Genomic DNA, 15,109 nt, shown 5'->3' with positions numbered 1-15,109 from the left:
AGGAGATTTGTTTCATTACTAACCTACTGTGTAATTTTTGTCAAGGGGCAAATTCCTTGAGCCTCACTTTCCCTTGCTGGACTAAGAGTAACGAACATTTTGGCACACCAAACTTAGCAGTTCTTACAATGCTAGTTCCTGGGAACTTCCCGTGTGCCTGTTATATACATTATCTGTTTAATCCTCCAACTACAGCATAGGATAGGCTCTGCTATCAGCCTTTTTACAGATGAAGAAACTAAAGCTCAAGGAATTTGAATAACTGGCCTAAGGACACATATGGCTAACAATTAGCAAAGCTGAGATTCGATCTGATCCCAAACTCAGCCTAGTGTCATTTATACAGCACCCCTTACCCCAAAGATGGTTATTTTAACAATCATCATTTTGAAAAATACCTCAAACTCAAAAATTGTTTCAAAGTACCTGTAGCATGTGACTTCATTATCCTCACACTGCTGGGAAGAAATACAAAATCATCCAATACTGGACTGAAAAGACCTGAGAAATCACTCTAGCTTTTGCTTCTCTTTTTGCAGAAGAGGAGATTTGTGTGCAGCAAAGCTGTGGAATGACTCAAAGTCACACAGAACATTCTAGTAATAGCTGGTTCTCCTATATTTTAGTGTGTTTAAGGTACAATGATTGAATAAGGGCTCTGATAAATACAATTTAGGGTTTTTTCTGCACTCACCTATCTTCTCTTCCTTATACTAAAGAGTCATTCTCTCTGCTTCCTTTATAATTCCATGTTTCCCAGTGATGTTGAAAATAAGTATCACAGGGGCCTGGCAGAGGCCTAGGGTCAGGCAGGTGTTCACTACATTAATTGACAGCTCAGGACAAACCTTGACTCAGAATGGACAAGACCAGCTCAGCAACATCAGGAACTGGCTGTGAAGACCTTTCCCAGAGTTGTGGCTTTGAAAAGGAAGTCTGGCTTCTAAGATGAATGATCAAGGGTTTGGCTAAAATCCAGGTTCATGAAATTGAAGAAGTAGCTTCACAATACCCAGGGACAGAATGGGAGAGAGGGGCAGGAGACAGGCAGGTACCTTGCCTGAAGATTGAAGCGATTCTCACTGGAGAAATAAAAGAAATTCCAAGAACCATCACTTTTGCTTTAAGAGGAGCCTTAGAGCTGAATGAGGACAACAGCCCCATTTTAGAGAAAAAGAAACTGAGTCCAAGGAGGTTGAGTGACTCTGTTAATATCACACAGTGAGTGACCAAGACTCCCATCTTGTAGTCCAGTTTGTTTTCTACTGTCTTTATTTTGAAATAAATGTTGGAGTGCTCTAAATAGTCATCTGCAGTTTATTATTATCATGGAAACTGTGAATCGCCTCTGTTCTTCTACCAGGGATTTAGTGCATGATCCCAGCAATGCGCCTAGGATACCAAATGCAATCAGAGCCAGTTTGAAATAATACCCCTCCCACTCTCTATTAATTTTCTCAGAAATGGTTAGATCCCTGATGACCCCAGACCAGAATGGCAATGACTCCAGAGGTTGGCAGCATGCTTGTCCAGGGTCTGTAGAGGAAATCTCCTTTCTGGAATTGATGAACATTAAAGAGAGAATATTAATAACATCCAACTTGTGCCACTTTCAGAAACTCGGTTTAGTGCGCTGGGATAGCGAGAATGTTCTTAGCCTACTTTGTGGAAATTGCTCAACTCCTTCCTGGCCTTGGAAGGAGATCAATGAGTTGATTGCACTTGGAAGTGGAACAGTGAGAAGTTGGGAGTGAGGGTGCTAGCAAGGAGCTCAAATAAACAGAAAAACAAATCTATAGAAACCATGCAGAGAATCCTATTAGGATGGAAACATTAAATGTAGTACACAGTGGGGAGATGGCATGGGGGTTGAAGGCAGAAGGGAACTCCCTCAGATTGGCAGAGATGGGTACCCACCTTACTCCTACAGGAAAGTGGGAAACAGTGCCTGAAGCTTTCTAAGCTGAGCACACTCTCAACATCAGACGCTTTTTGCCCTGTACCCTGCCCTGCCCTGTCTTGCCCCGGATGTGCCTACTTCATTCCAGTTCTGTTGATTCCTGGAATCTCAAAGCAGCGGTAGCAATGCCTAGAAGAGATGTCATGTTGGTGGAGACAGCAACACTGAGATGAAAATGGAGACTGAAAGAACAGATGATCAGAGAGCAGGGAAGGAGTTTCTTCCAAGGATCAAGGTACGGAGTAATCCAATGGTGACATTAGAGGTGACAAATGGTGATGTTGGAGGTTACCAATGTTTTCAGCTACCACAAGGAGAATTTGTGAGTTTCCTTTATGTTCTACCTGAGCATCAAAAAGGAAGAGAGAGACATCCAGGATTGCAATAATTACACTGGAGAATACTTGAAACAGCACCTACCAGCAGTCTGCTGGGACTCATGAAAGCCATGAAGATGAATTCAGTATGTGTTGCATGGTACATGTGATATGGGCTGCAGGCTGAAGGATTCAGCATCATGCAAGAAAAGACGTTTCTATTCTCATGGGACTTACAATCCAAGAGTAGACAGAGAGTGAACAATTATTTATAAGTGTGACGGGCATCACAATGAAGAGGTAAAACACACTTTAAGATCATATCACATCTATGTGAACTTAGGGGAGGAATCCAGATTAAATGAGATACCGTACATGAAGTGTGTAGCATGATACCTAGCACATAAGTGCCCAGTAAACGGTAGCTGCTATTACTAAAGGTCTAAAGAACATGGTTCAAGGAGGCAAATCTTTTTTTAAATTTCAATAGTTTTGGGGGTACAGTTGACTTTTGGTTACATGGTTAATTCCTTATTAGTGATTCTGAGATTTTAGTGCACCCATCACCAAGTAGCTGCACCCAATGTGCACCACACTGCACCCAATGTGGTTTTTGGGGTTTTTTTTGTTTGTGTTTTTGTTTTTGGGACAGAGTCTCTCTCTGTCACCCAGGCTGGAGTGCAGTGGCACAATGGTGCAATCTCAGCTCACTGCAAGCTCTGCCTCCAGGGTTCACACCATTCTCCTGCTTCAGCCTCCCGAGTAGCTGGGACTACAGGTGCCCGCCACATGCCCGGCTAATTTTTTTTTTTTTTTAGTAGAGACGGGGTTTCACCATGTTAGCCAGGATGGTCTCGATCTCCTGACCTAGTGATCTGCCTGCCTCGGCCTCCCACAGTGCTGGGATTACAGGCGTGAGTCACTGTACCCGGCCCCCAATATGTTGTCTTTTATCCCTCACTCACCTCTCAACCTCTCCCCTGGCAGAGTCCCCACAGTCCATTAAATCTCTCTGTATGGTTTTGCATCTTCATAGCTTAGCTCCCACTTATAAGTGAGAACATATGGTATTTGGTTTTCTATTCCTGAGTTACTTCACCTAGAATAATGTGAGGCCAAATCTTTTTGTGGACATACGTATTGGGAAGAAAAGTCTATGATCTGTCCGTCATTTATTCATTCGTTTGTTCACTTCATAGACTTTTTTTTACCTTGTAGGTGTAAGGTGCTGTACTCAATGATAGAGTACAAAAACAGGTAAGGGTCTCTACTGTCAATGGGGTTCGAATTATAATAGGCAAGAAAGACAGGCTGGGTGCAGTGGCTCATGCCTGTAATCCCAGCACTTTGGGAGGCCAAGGTGGGCAGATCACGAGATCAGGAGGTTGAGACCAGCCTGACCAAAATGGTGAAACCCGGTCTTTACTAAAAATACACAAAACATTATCTGGGCGTGGTGGCACACGCCTGTAATCCCAGTTACTCAGGAGGTTGAGAGGCAGGAGAATCGCTTGAACCCGGGAGGTGGAGGTTGCAGTGAGCCGAGATCGCCCCACTGCACTCCAGCCTGGGCAATAAATCGAGACTCTGTCTTAAAACAAGAACAACAACAACAAAAAGAAAGACACAAACAAATCATTGCAAAATGGTGCAATAAGAAATATATTATGTCACACAGAAGCCAGCAGTCTCAATCCTGCCTTGCAGGGTCCAAGAAGCCTATGCTGAACAAGGAAGGTGAATTCAGTCTAGAAGGATAAATAGTTGTATAGGCCCTTGTTTTATTGACAGTTTTGTTGTGTTTTTTTTTTCCTCTGGGTGTGGTGAGCTTGGCAAGGTGTGATTTTTATATTTTCCTGTTCCTATCTCCATATTTTATCTCTCAGTTCAATCACCTGATGCATTGCAAAACAAAAAACAAAACAAAAAAATGTTGGGAGGGGTTCATTGCCATGCTGTAACAACAACATTTTCGGCCAGGAGAACAAACTCAGAACGCGTGCTTGTTATATAGAGGAAATTGCTTCCAAAAATAACCATAAAATGGCCTATCTCCACCAGAACCACTACTGGAAAAAAATGTATGATTTGATCAGTCTCAGAGAGTGCTCTGATTTATCTATGTGTCCAAGAAAATGAGAGATTTTGTCTCCTGGTCCCTAGGATAGTCAGCAAATGATGATAAGAGTAGGGGGCCTGGCCCTACAAAGTTCCATTTTTGAAGCTGTCACCCACAGGCAAAATCCTTCTGCCCGCTCTCTGCACCCTCCCTACCTGGGATGCACAAGCTTAGTATCTTGGTGGCAGAGTTTGCCTAAAATGCCTTACATGGGGATGAAGGAGAGAAGCATAAACATTTAAGAAAAAGCCCAAAGTCTTCCTCCGGAAAGCAGTGTGATGGCTTTCCTTCTTTCAACCTGTGCATGGCTGGGAGATTGAGGCCTTCCCCTCTCTTCAGCCTCTTTGCTGCCAGGAGCTCCGGCCAAGTCAAAAGCAAAGCACAGACTTGGAGAGTTGACTGATGGCCCAGAAAAGCACGGGGTTATCTGATGCCTTCACACGGGCCCCTCACATGGACGGAGAAACTGGGTCTGCCAGGTCCATGCCTTTGGAGAGTTCTCTTGTCTCTGACACTGTGGGTCACCCCACATGGTAGAAGGCAAAAATAGCTGCTGCTAAGGCTCCCTGGCTCAGCAGTCAACTGAAAAAGAAACAACCTTGACTCTTCTAATTCACGTCCAAACAAGTCAACAAATGCAACTGTTGCAAAACGGGAAAAAGAAAAAGTGCTGGTTCCTAAAGGGAAGAAGGAGGGAAGGACGGAAATTCCATGAGTGCCCTCTCTCAGCTTTGCACATCTGTCCTCTGCCCTCTCTTTCCAACCCAGGAGCTGTATATTCCATGAAGAGCCCTTCTCCCGTAAAAGAAGACTAGATGGGTAATGTCTTACTTGGGAGGCTGCCCCAACTGTGAAATGTGCATTTCATAAACTAGTCAATCTGACTTTCCATATTCCTACACTCTGACCCAGAGAAAGGAAAGACTCCAGAAGAATCTGCTGGAGAGGGCCCTTCTCTGCAGAGGGACTCGGGATGCTGCCTTAGGGCTGAAGCCTTAGGGATGCACCTCCACCATAAGATGCTCTAGAAGCCAGGAGCAGGAAAAGTAGAGCAGCAAGGGGCAGTCTTGAGTAAAACTATTTACCCAGACTAATTTCTCTTTCACTAAAGCCCTGGTTGGGGCTGCAACAGAAAGGGATGAACATTGCCCTGTAACTTGAATGCCTACCTTTGGCATAATGGCTCCCAGAGGAGTGAAGACTCCAAGATAAAAGCACAGGCGAAACCCCTCTGGGAATTCCACATGGAACGGGAAGAGTTGGTAGACTCGGGAAGAATTTCCAAAAACATGTTAACGGTGAGTACCTCTGAGACACAAGATTTTATGAAGTTTTCCTTTCCTTTTTATATTTTTCTTGATTGCTTGAACTTTTTGTTTATAATAAACCTAAACTATGTTATAACCAAGAAAGAAATAAAATACACGTATGACCGTGGTTTACTCCTCCCTCCAGAGACATAAGATAAAAATATGGGAATACTCTCATAATAGTCGAGGTAATGGGAGGAAGCAGTGGAGGAGAGATCCCTGTACAATTTCAGGAGAGATAAGGAGAATAGAAACCAGTTGACAAGTTGGAGAATCGGAACATGGAAGCCATACCCCAGCATGGTGGAGGAGGTGGAGGGATGGAGTTGCAGAAAAGATAATTCATTATCTGGGGAAGAACTGGCCACTTGGTGGGGGGCATCTTCTCCTCATGCATCCCTGAGTTTGGAGGTGTGGCATCCATCACCAGGCAAAAATCGGAGTGCCCTTCTGTAGAGACAGACATTCTTTCTGAGAATCAGGGCTTCTAGATCCTTATGGAAGTGGCGTCCTGGCCAGATTCCTCTGTCTGTTTAAGCCAAAGCGAAGCCCCGCCAGATGGTGACATGCTGCTGGGACACTGCTGGAATGTGGTGAAGAGAACCGACTGCACCTAGAGCACATGTCCCCTGCCTCATGACCCCTGTCCGGTAATCCAAGCTCAGCACCTGCCTCAATATTTATGAAAAGAACTCGTATATCAATAACTTCAGATTTATAATAACAGAAATAGTGTTTATTGGTTTTTAACCTTGAGAATCAGTCTCATAGGACACAGAAGACTAAATATGGTTATAGAAGAAAATGTGATATGATCAGCTTCCCGGTGTAAAAGCAAATTCCAGCTGTCAGAAAGTGCGAAAGGTATGGGGGGAAGAAGAGGAGCCCTCATGTCTTCATCTAATTGAGTTGAAAATCAAGAAATACTTTCTAAAATGGATGTAATATAAAAATATATTTTTCAGAGGAGATAGAAAAACCAACCAACCAATTAGACATCTGACACCTTGTGCTGGCTGGTATGAACCGAATATCTGTGGTTAGAAGTACTCTCTTGATGGTGCTCTCTCTCCTCTCTCTCTCCTTTCTCCAGTCATTTCCCCTGTAATATAAAAATCAGTCTAATTGGTTGGTTGGTTTTTCTATCTCCTCTGAAAGGATTTGCCTCTCTAGCAGTTAGTGTTTTGGGTTGGGCCATGGCCTGCAACAGCCCCTAAGCACATTCAGGTGTGTGCCCTGGCCCTGTCCCTGCCTCTCCTGGCCATTGCCTCTCAGCCTCCGCCCGCTCCTGCCTTTTACAGGCTCACCCAGCTTGGACCCACACCAGGCTCTGCATCCTGGCCTTGGCTCTCCTCATTTTGGCCGTCAACCTGGTCAACCCAAGATTGAGCCAGGGCTTCTAGGACCAAGGGGGCATAAGAGAATAAAGCATTCTTGTCTAGCATGGACAGCACAGGAAGTGGGCAACCCAAGAAAACCCACTGGCAAGGAAGACTGCCCAGGAACCAAGACTCACAGTGTATAGTGGATACAACATGGGCTTTGCAGTCAAGCCAAGTTGCTCAGATCCTAGATCTGCTGCTAATTGTGTCATCTTGGCCAGAATATTGAATTCCTCCGAGCTTCTTTTCCTTATCTGTAACATGAGGACAACATAATCTCCCACGTGGATTTGTTGGGAGGATTAAATGAGAGCTTGTATATAAAAGTCCTTGCATACACCTGATTTGTGGTAGGTACATAATGTTAGGCCCCCTCTCACCTCATTTATCCTTTCTTCTTCCTTTTATGGTATGTATATGTAGGCATGAAGTGAAAAGCAATGAAATACTTTGCAGATAATCACATCTAAAGTTAGGTAGTGCGAGGATGAATAATATTGCTGCTTTGCTGTGAGTGTCTGTTATAGCTTGGGGTACAGACTCATTTTCCTCAGGAAAAAGTCCGTCTTCCAGGCAGCTTGCCTCTGGGATAGAGGAGGAACCTGGGATACATTAGGACTTCAGGCCATAAAATTTAAACATATTAGAATGCACAGGACCTTAGAGGGTTAGTCAGCAGTCAGCCATTAGTTTTACAGAGGAGACCCAGAACTTGAGACCTAGAGAAGCCAAGTTGCCTGGTTTAATGTCACACACCAGATCTACTGAAGTCCCATCTGCCGCTATTCTGAAACGAAAGATACCTTGAGAGGTTGTTGTGTTTCTGTGTCAAAAGAATATAAGTGATGCAACAAAACATGGTCATAGCTATAACCAGTATGAAAAAAACATGCATGATAAAAAAACACTGAACCAAAAAGAGGACAGGTATTTTTAAAGGCTTTAAAAAGAAACCCGAATCTCTTAAAGTGATGCTGTAGTTAAATGCCACTATATCTTAAGAGAAAATTCTGCGTGGGCGTCAATACCACTGACAGATGGTGAGTTTACACAAGAGTGTCTATTGAATGCAACAGACATTATGTATCCCAAACAGAAACAAGCAGAAATTATGTTGCACTGTGTGTTGAAGGTATGGCTAAGAATCCACAGCACAACTTACGTAAGAAAGTTAAATAATTACTAGTGTTTTCTTGCTGTAGCTGGTAAGTTAGTATATTTGTTCATGGAGTTGATTAGGATTGTTGGGCTAAGAGGTCATTTGGATGTATCAGTATGACAGATATAGTATCAGGAAATGATCTATTTAGGGGTGCCAGGAGAGTCTTGATGGTTTGAGCAGACAGTAGACCAGTCAGTATCAGACAGGCTGTGATAGGTGACCTGTTAGTGTTAATTTCAGACTTATTAGAAAATGTAGTAAGGCAACATTTATAAGGACATAGAACTTCAGCCCATTCATTATTCACTAGCAATTGCTTAGCGCTAAAAGGTTAGAATTGGAAAATGTCAGGGACATTGCAATTAGCACTGAGTATGGAATATGCTTCTGTGCTTTGAACTGCTGAAAGTACAGTGATTTTCATGCCCCTCTTGAAACAGAACACCATATTCAGCTGTATTTCATGGAGTCTGGGGAGTAATCCATCGAGGGGGTTTTAAATTGGGAAGATATTTTGTTTTGTTGAGACAGAGTGCAGTGGCGCAATCTCGGCTCACTGCAACCTCTGCCTCCCAGATTCAAGCGATTCTCCTGCCTTAGCCTCCCAAGTAGCTGGGATCACAAGCATGTGCCACCACGCCCAGTTCATTTTTGTATTCTTAGTAAAGACAAGATTTCACCATGTTGGCCAGGCTGGTCTTGAACTCCTGACTTCAAGTCATCTGCCCGCCTCGGCCTCCTAAAGTGCTGGGATTACAGGCATGAACCACCGCGCCCGGCTAGAAAGTTTTTTTTGAATTGTTGACATAAATTGACTTGCTCATTGATCCAAGAAAAAATTTCCATGCCCACTCACCAAAGACTAGGCCATCAGAAACAAACATTTGGAATATTTGTTTTGAAGTATGTCCATGCGTGAGATACCTAGATGCTGTAGTTAAGAAATATAAGATGCAATCCACTCATTTTTAAAGAAATTACATCTGAGAAACTCATTTCGTGGAGAATTATCTGACCCACTTAAGTACACTGGAATGAGTTTCCAGAAATGAAGGTGATAGACGGAACTATATTCTTAAAATTGTCCATTTGAAGACCTGACTCCAAAAAATTGTATTTCAAACTTAATGAAATAACATTGTTGAGTTTGCTTTCCTCAATTAATCTTGATAGGATAAAGGAAGCCCTATAAATTGATATGCTTGAACTGCAGGGAAAAATAGTACTAAAAATTTAACATAACTATATTGAAGTCCCAGAAATCTAAAGGTGTAACTCTTCTAGAAATCCATGTCCAGAATACAAAACAGAAGAAGAGACGTTGACATTTTGATCTAGAAACAATGCCTGGTTTCCAGAGTTATATTAAAGAAGAAATGAATTATTTAAAAAGTATATTAATTAAGCGTTCCTTATTCTCTACTTGCATTTTATACATAGAAAATGTAGTTAATATTACGTGTATTTACATATAACCTGCTAACATTAAAGTTCAATAAAAAAATAAATCTGGCTGGGTGTGGTGGCCCGTGACTATAATCCCAGCACTTTGGGAGGTTAAGGCAGGAGGATTGCTTGAGCCCAAGAGTTTGAGACCAGCCTGGATGACATGACAAGGCCCCATCTCTATAAAATATTTTAAAAATTAGTTGAGCATGGTGGTACACGCCTGTGGTCCCAGCTACTCGGGAGGCTAAGGTGGGAGGATTGCTTGAGCCCAGGAGTTCGAGGCTGCAGTGAGCTATGATGGTGCCAGTGCACTCCAGCCTGCGTGACAGAGTGAGATTCTGTCTCAAAATAATAATAATAAAGAATAAAGTGTATTCTTCTTCTTTGCTCATTTCTGTTATCTGCCTTGCTGTATAGCCATGTGACTTTCAATCCCTGGCCTGACAGTCCCTGAACTTGAGGGAAGATTTGTTTCTGCACATCATGCGGCTGCTGCTGGAGGCTGCATATCTGAGCTCAGGAGCCGAACACCACTTGGCCTGGGCAGAAACCCAGAGCATTGCCACAGAGAGGGCAAGCGTCCAGGGACTGATCACATGAAGCTTCATCTGCAATACTGTGTGGCACAGCCATGCGAGAGACACAGTTAACTACTAACAGTGTTCTGTTTCCAGATGCCTGGCCTTGAAGCCAGAACTGATCGTCAACCCCTGTGTACTGAGCCAGCCTGGAATGGAAGAGTATTTTCTTGAATGAGACGTGGAGGCCCCCAGAGGGAGATACTTGACTTCCTCGGACAAGTAGGGGCCTATGTGATTGATTGAAACCATAAAAGATAGACTCATTCATCTTTTTGTTTTTAATTGACCTCAGGTGCATTGAATTAGATTAATTATAACTCTCGATTTGTAACACACTCTCATCATGGCCTTTAAGTGTGTGAGTGACTGCATTTGTTTAATTATTCAAAGAGATGAATGCATTCAAAGTCCAAATTTTATACTGGAGAATACTGTGCACCACAGTGAACCCTACTCATATGAGATCTAAAAGAAGCCCGCAGAATGGACAACCAATATTTATTGAGCATCTATTTGACCCCATTTCCTATGCCGGGCCCTTTGCAAACATTCTCTATTTGATTCTCCCAAAATTGTCCCTGGGTAACTGCTTCTTATCCTCCCTGCCTCGCTCCCTTCTGCTACTGTAAACTGGCTAGTCAGAAATAGAATTGCTGTGAGCGACAAGAACATTTCAGTGCAATATTCTCAGGTGGTTGGGTGATTTGATATTGGGTGACTTTCAGTTTTCACAGCTGAACTTTAAAATCTCATTAAAACAGCTTTTTGTTGCTGTTTGCTGAGTTTACATCAGCAGTGATTCAGCAAATAAGCAGACACAGCAGATTGCCCATCTTGGCAGGTCTAATAAGAGACCTACAAAAAATGTGATTGCAAAGGAAAAACGTGATTTCAGAACGAAAGCCTAGTGAGCCCCTTGGTAAGAATTGTCTTCTATAAATCCCAATCGATCTTTACATATGAATGACTTTGAAAGAAAAAGAGGTCTCTTTCTTCTCCCCCATCATTGGACATGTTTGTATTGGCAGAAGTGTTGAATGGGTGATTGCTCAGGAGTTTGGAAATCTCTATTAGTGTCTGATGCAACCTGGTGTCCTGAAAAACTTTAAATTTTTTTAAATTCTGAGCATGAAAAGAATCCCTCTTAGATTAGAGCAGCTGTAAAGATCCCAGTTGGCCCTTCCCTAGGGTTTTTAAAGTTTTTCTTAGCATCTGGCTGGAAGAATCATGAGGAAATACTAAAATGGCTTGATATTTATTACAGGTTCACCTGTGGGCAAAGGACTGTGCTTGATGCTGTGGCTGAATCAGACAGGCCTCTCCTTCAAGTTGCCCACAGTCTCATGATGGAAATAGGACAGGTCTCCAAAAATTGGAATTCAAGGTAGAAACAAATAAGGGCCATAAAAAGCACAAGGCAGGGCCAAGACTTGCATAAGGAGCTGCAGATCCATGTGGTCTTTCAGATGAGAGTTGCTAGTTTGGAACCAGGTTGCAAAGGTTCTCTGGGACAGTGGAAGACAGAGGATGGGGAAGCCGTGGTGGGTGGAGATGAGAAGATGGCAGTGAGAACACAGCGAGAAGACTTCCTTATGTTTGAGCTGCTGTGGGAAGAGTGAAGATGAGGAAGAATTACAAAGGCAGCAAGGCCTCATACTGCTGTGCCCTCATCCCCACTGAGTCCCTTTGTTGACACCTGCTGGCCCGGATTCTCAGCACTCTCGCACTATGGGCTTGGTGTGCAGGGACCCTGCCTCGGAGGGGCCCCACTCTTGCCTGTCTTCCTCCTTTTCCCCTCTCTGTGGTTCCTCCATAGGGTCCAGGTCTCTGACTAGTAAGGGCTAAATTACTAACTTACTGATATGATGAAATTAGTAATGACTCTGTGTTCGTTTCTTAGAGGTCAATCTCTAAGAATGACAGTCTCACTCCACACTGAGCCAAAAGGAAGATATTTGAGGACTTGGATTTGTAAGTTCTTAGAAGCGCCTCTAAACTCTAAACTCACCCTGCCCAGCCTCCTACCATTCTATCAAAGCTCCCTAAATCATCTCTGACAGGCAGACAGGCCTGGGTCTTGGCGGCTCCCAGCCCTGCCTGCCTGGGGAAGACTTGGGGACGAACCCCATGCACATGTTTATTCCAGGTCGCTGCTTGGTAGCAGTTAAGGGGGTTAGGCAGAAGCTGGTCTGAATTACAGGCACAAGGCCCCTCTTCAGCCCTGGGGCAGCAGGGAGGCCTGGGTTCGGGGAGACCTTGCGTAGGGTGGGGATGAGAACAAGCTGCTACTCAGCTGTGGGCTGTTTATGTCAGGGACACAGCAGGCCACGCCAGCCGCCCGCGGTCCGCCCGGGTCTGTGGCCGGGAAGCTGCCGACGGGCCGGGGCATTGGATAATGTGGGCATTCATGCACTCCGGCAGCTCCCTGCAGCACTCCCTGGGTCAGAGGGGGTTGAATTCTGAACTAGGAGTGCAGACAGCCCAGGGGTGCGAGCAGCCCTTTGCTACAAGTGCATTGCCACTGTCTTCGGGGGTTCCTCTGCAGGATAGAGGGCGGGGGCTACTGTCAGCTTGGACAGTTGAGACATCAGTTCAGGGTAATATGTGAACTTTTGTTGCCTGCCTTGCCTAAGTCTGTAATAAGACTAGTTAAACATTGCTAGAATTTCCAAATCCTCTTCGTGACTTTCCCCCAATGGGCTGCCTGCTAAGAAAGAGTAGACAGACTCAATGCCCTCGAATCCGTTTGGACTGAGTTCAACCTTCCTCTGGTACAGAAGAGCTGGGTCAGTCATTCTCTCTGTGATCTACTGATAAAGAGTTCTGGATGGGGAATTCGAAGGCCATGGGTCTATTCCCAGCCTTGCCACTGTGAATGTGACCTCGAGCAGTTATGTAACTGTTCTGGCCTTCTGTTTCCTCACCTTAAAACTGGACATAATAGCAGCTGTCCTACCCCCCTTCCAGGATGGCTGTAAGGATGAAATGAGAAAGCAATCATAAATCATGTCATACACAAGAGGCCAGTAAGTCCTCAAGGCTAGATGTTGGCAAACTTTTATGCAAAGGTCCAGGTAGTAAATTATTTGAGGCTTTTTGCACTGCATCAGGCCAGGCCTCTGTTGCATATTCCTGTCTGTGTGTTTTACAACCCTTGAAAAATGTAAAACGAATTCTCAGCTCTTGGGTCACACAAAAACAGGCCACAGGCTGGATTTGGCATGCAGGTTATAGTTTGCCAACCTCTGCTCAGAGCAAATCAGAGGTGAGGACTGGAGGTAGGGTCAGCAGTTGTGATAAGTCTAAATCTAAATAAACATTTAAAATACATAATACATGAATCATACATAAATAGAAAGGAATATACATATACATGTTTTTTCAGACTTGTGGTCCCCACTCATGTAATTATCTGAACCCCAGTCCTTGGGCCATCTTGTTTGAGTACTCCTAGACTATTTTGCTATTCACTGAATTCTTCATTGCCTCGCCTAACCAAATGAACAATCATCCAGAGGTGGCTCAGAGTCTGCCTGGCATCCCTCCTGGGCAAAACAGCATCTACTCTGAATTGCTTAGTAGTCTTAAAACTAGAGGCCAGCCTTCAGCCTCAGCTTGGTTGGTTGTCACTCCTAAGAGGTTCACTGGGGCCTTATAGAAATGAAACCATGGGCAGACAATCTTGCCTACCTGGGCAGTGCTACCTGGGCATAGCTCCTGCATGGCCTCCTTCTCAGGGAGAAGGATCTTCATTTGGGGGTCACTACCGCCCATGTAAAAACCAATTCATGTTACCGGTGACAATGAGCATTCCGACAGTACTTTGTTGACTGTGTGTTTAAACTGTTATTATTCCTCCCATAACACCCTAATGAGATAAGTTGGCATTATCACTGCCATTTGCAAACAGGGGAATTGTGGTGACAGATATTTAAACAATGTACTCAAGACACTAAAGTCAACTTTTCTGATGAGGTGGACCAATGTTTCTGGTTTCTCATCTCTCCCATGAGATCCCTCTTCCCCTTTGCATGTCTCTTGCTCCTTTTCCCAGCCTCACTCTTCAATTTAAGATATCAGAGGAGCCACAGAATGAAGCTCTTAATGAGAACAACTGATAACAAAGAATGTTTATTTATTTCTCTTCCCTTCCAAAGGAATTCCAAAGAAAAATGGCAGGTCAGTAACACTTATCTACAGTAACGAAAGCAGCTAGATTTCAGATATACCCATACGAGAGGAAGTGCTGACCTAATCCGTCTTACTTTTGTTGACAAGTGTGGAAATATGATGAAATAAATGCAACACTTTCGAATCAAGGTCTTAGCTAGAAACACCTAGTATCCTCCTTTGACAGAAGGGTATATGGAGAGACAGAAAGGGTATGAGCGTTTCGAGGAGATGGCTGATTTTCAGAGCTGAGGTTGGTGCTCCAGTCTCTGACTTTGAGTTCAGTCTATCTTATTTATTTATTTATTTATTTATTTTTTGAAACGGAATCTTGCTCTGTTGCCCAGGCTGGAGTGCAGTGGCTTGATCTCAGCTCACTGCAACCTCTGCCTCCTGGGTTCCAGCGATTCTCCTGCCTCAGCGTCCTGAGTAACTGGGATTACAGGCGCTCACCACCACGCCCGGCTAATTTTTGTATTTTTAGTAGAGACAGGGTTTCATCATGTTGGTCAGGATGGTCTGGAACTCCTGACCTCGTGATCCACCTGCTTCAGCCTCCCAAAGTGTTGGAACTACAGGAATGAGCCACAGTGCCCGGCTGTCCAGTCCATCTTCTATGACACCCTGCTGTTGCCCAGGTTGTCAGTACCTTGCTGGCC

The sequence above is a fragment of the Papio anubis genome, chromosome 8, assembly GCF_008728515.1.
Source record: "Papio anubis isolate 15944 chromosome 8, Panubis1.0, whole genome shotgun sequence".
NCBI classification, from domain to species: domain Eukaryota; kingdom Metazoa; phylum Chordata; class Mammalia; order Primates; family Cercopithecidae; genus Papio; species Papio anubis.
The sequence above is the reverse complement of the archived record's forward strand: the minus strand, read 5'-3'. Positions refer to the sequence as shown.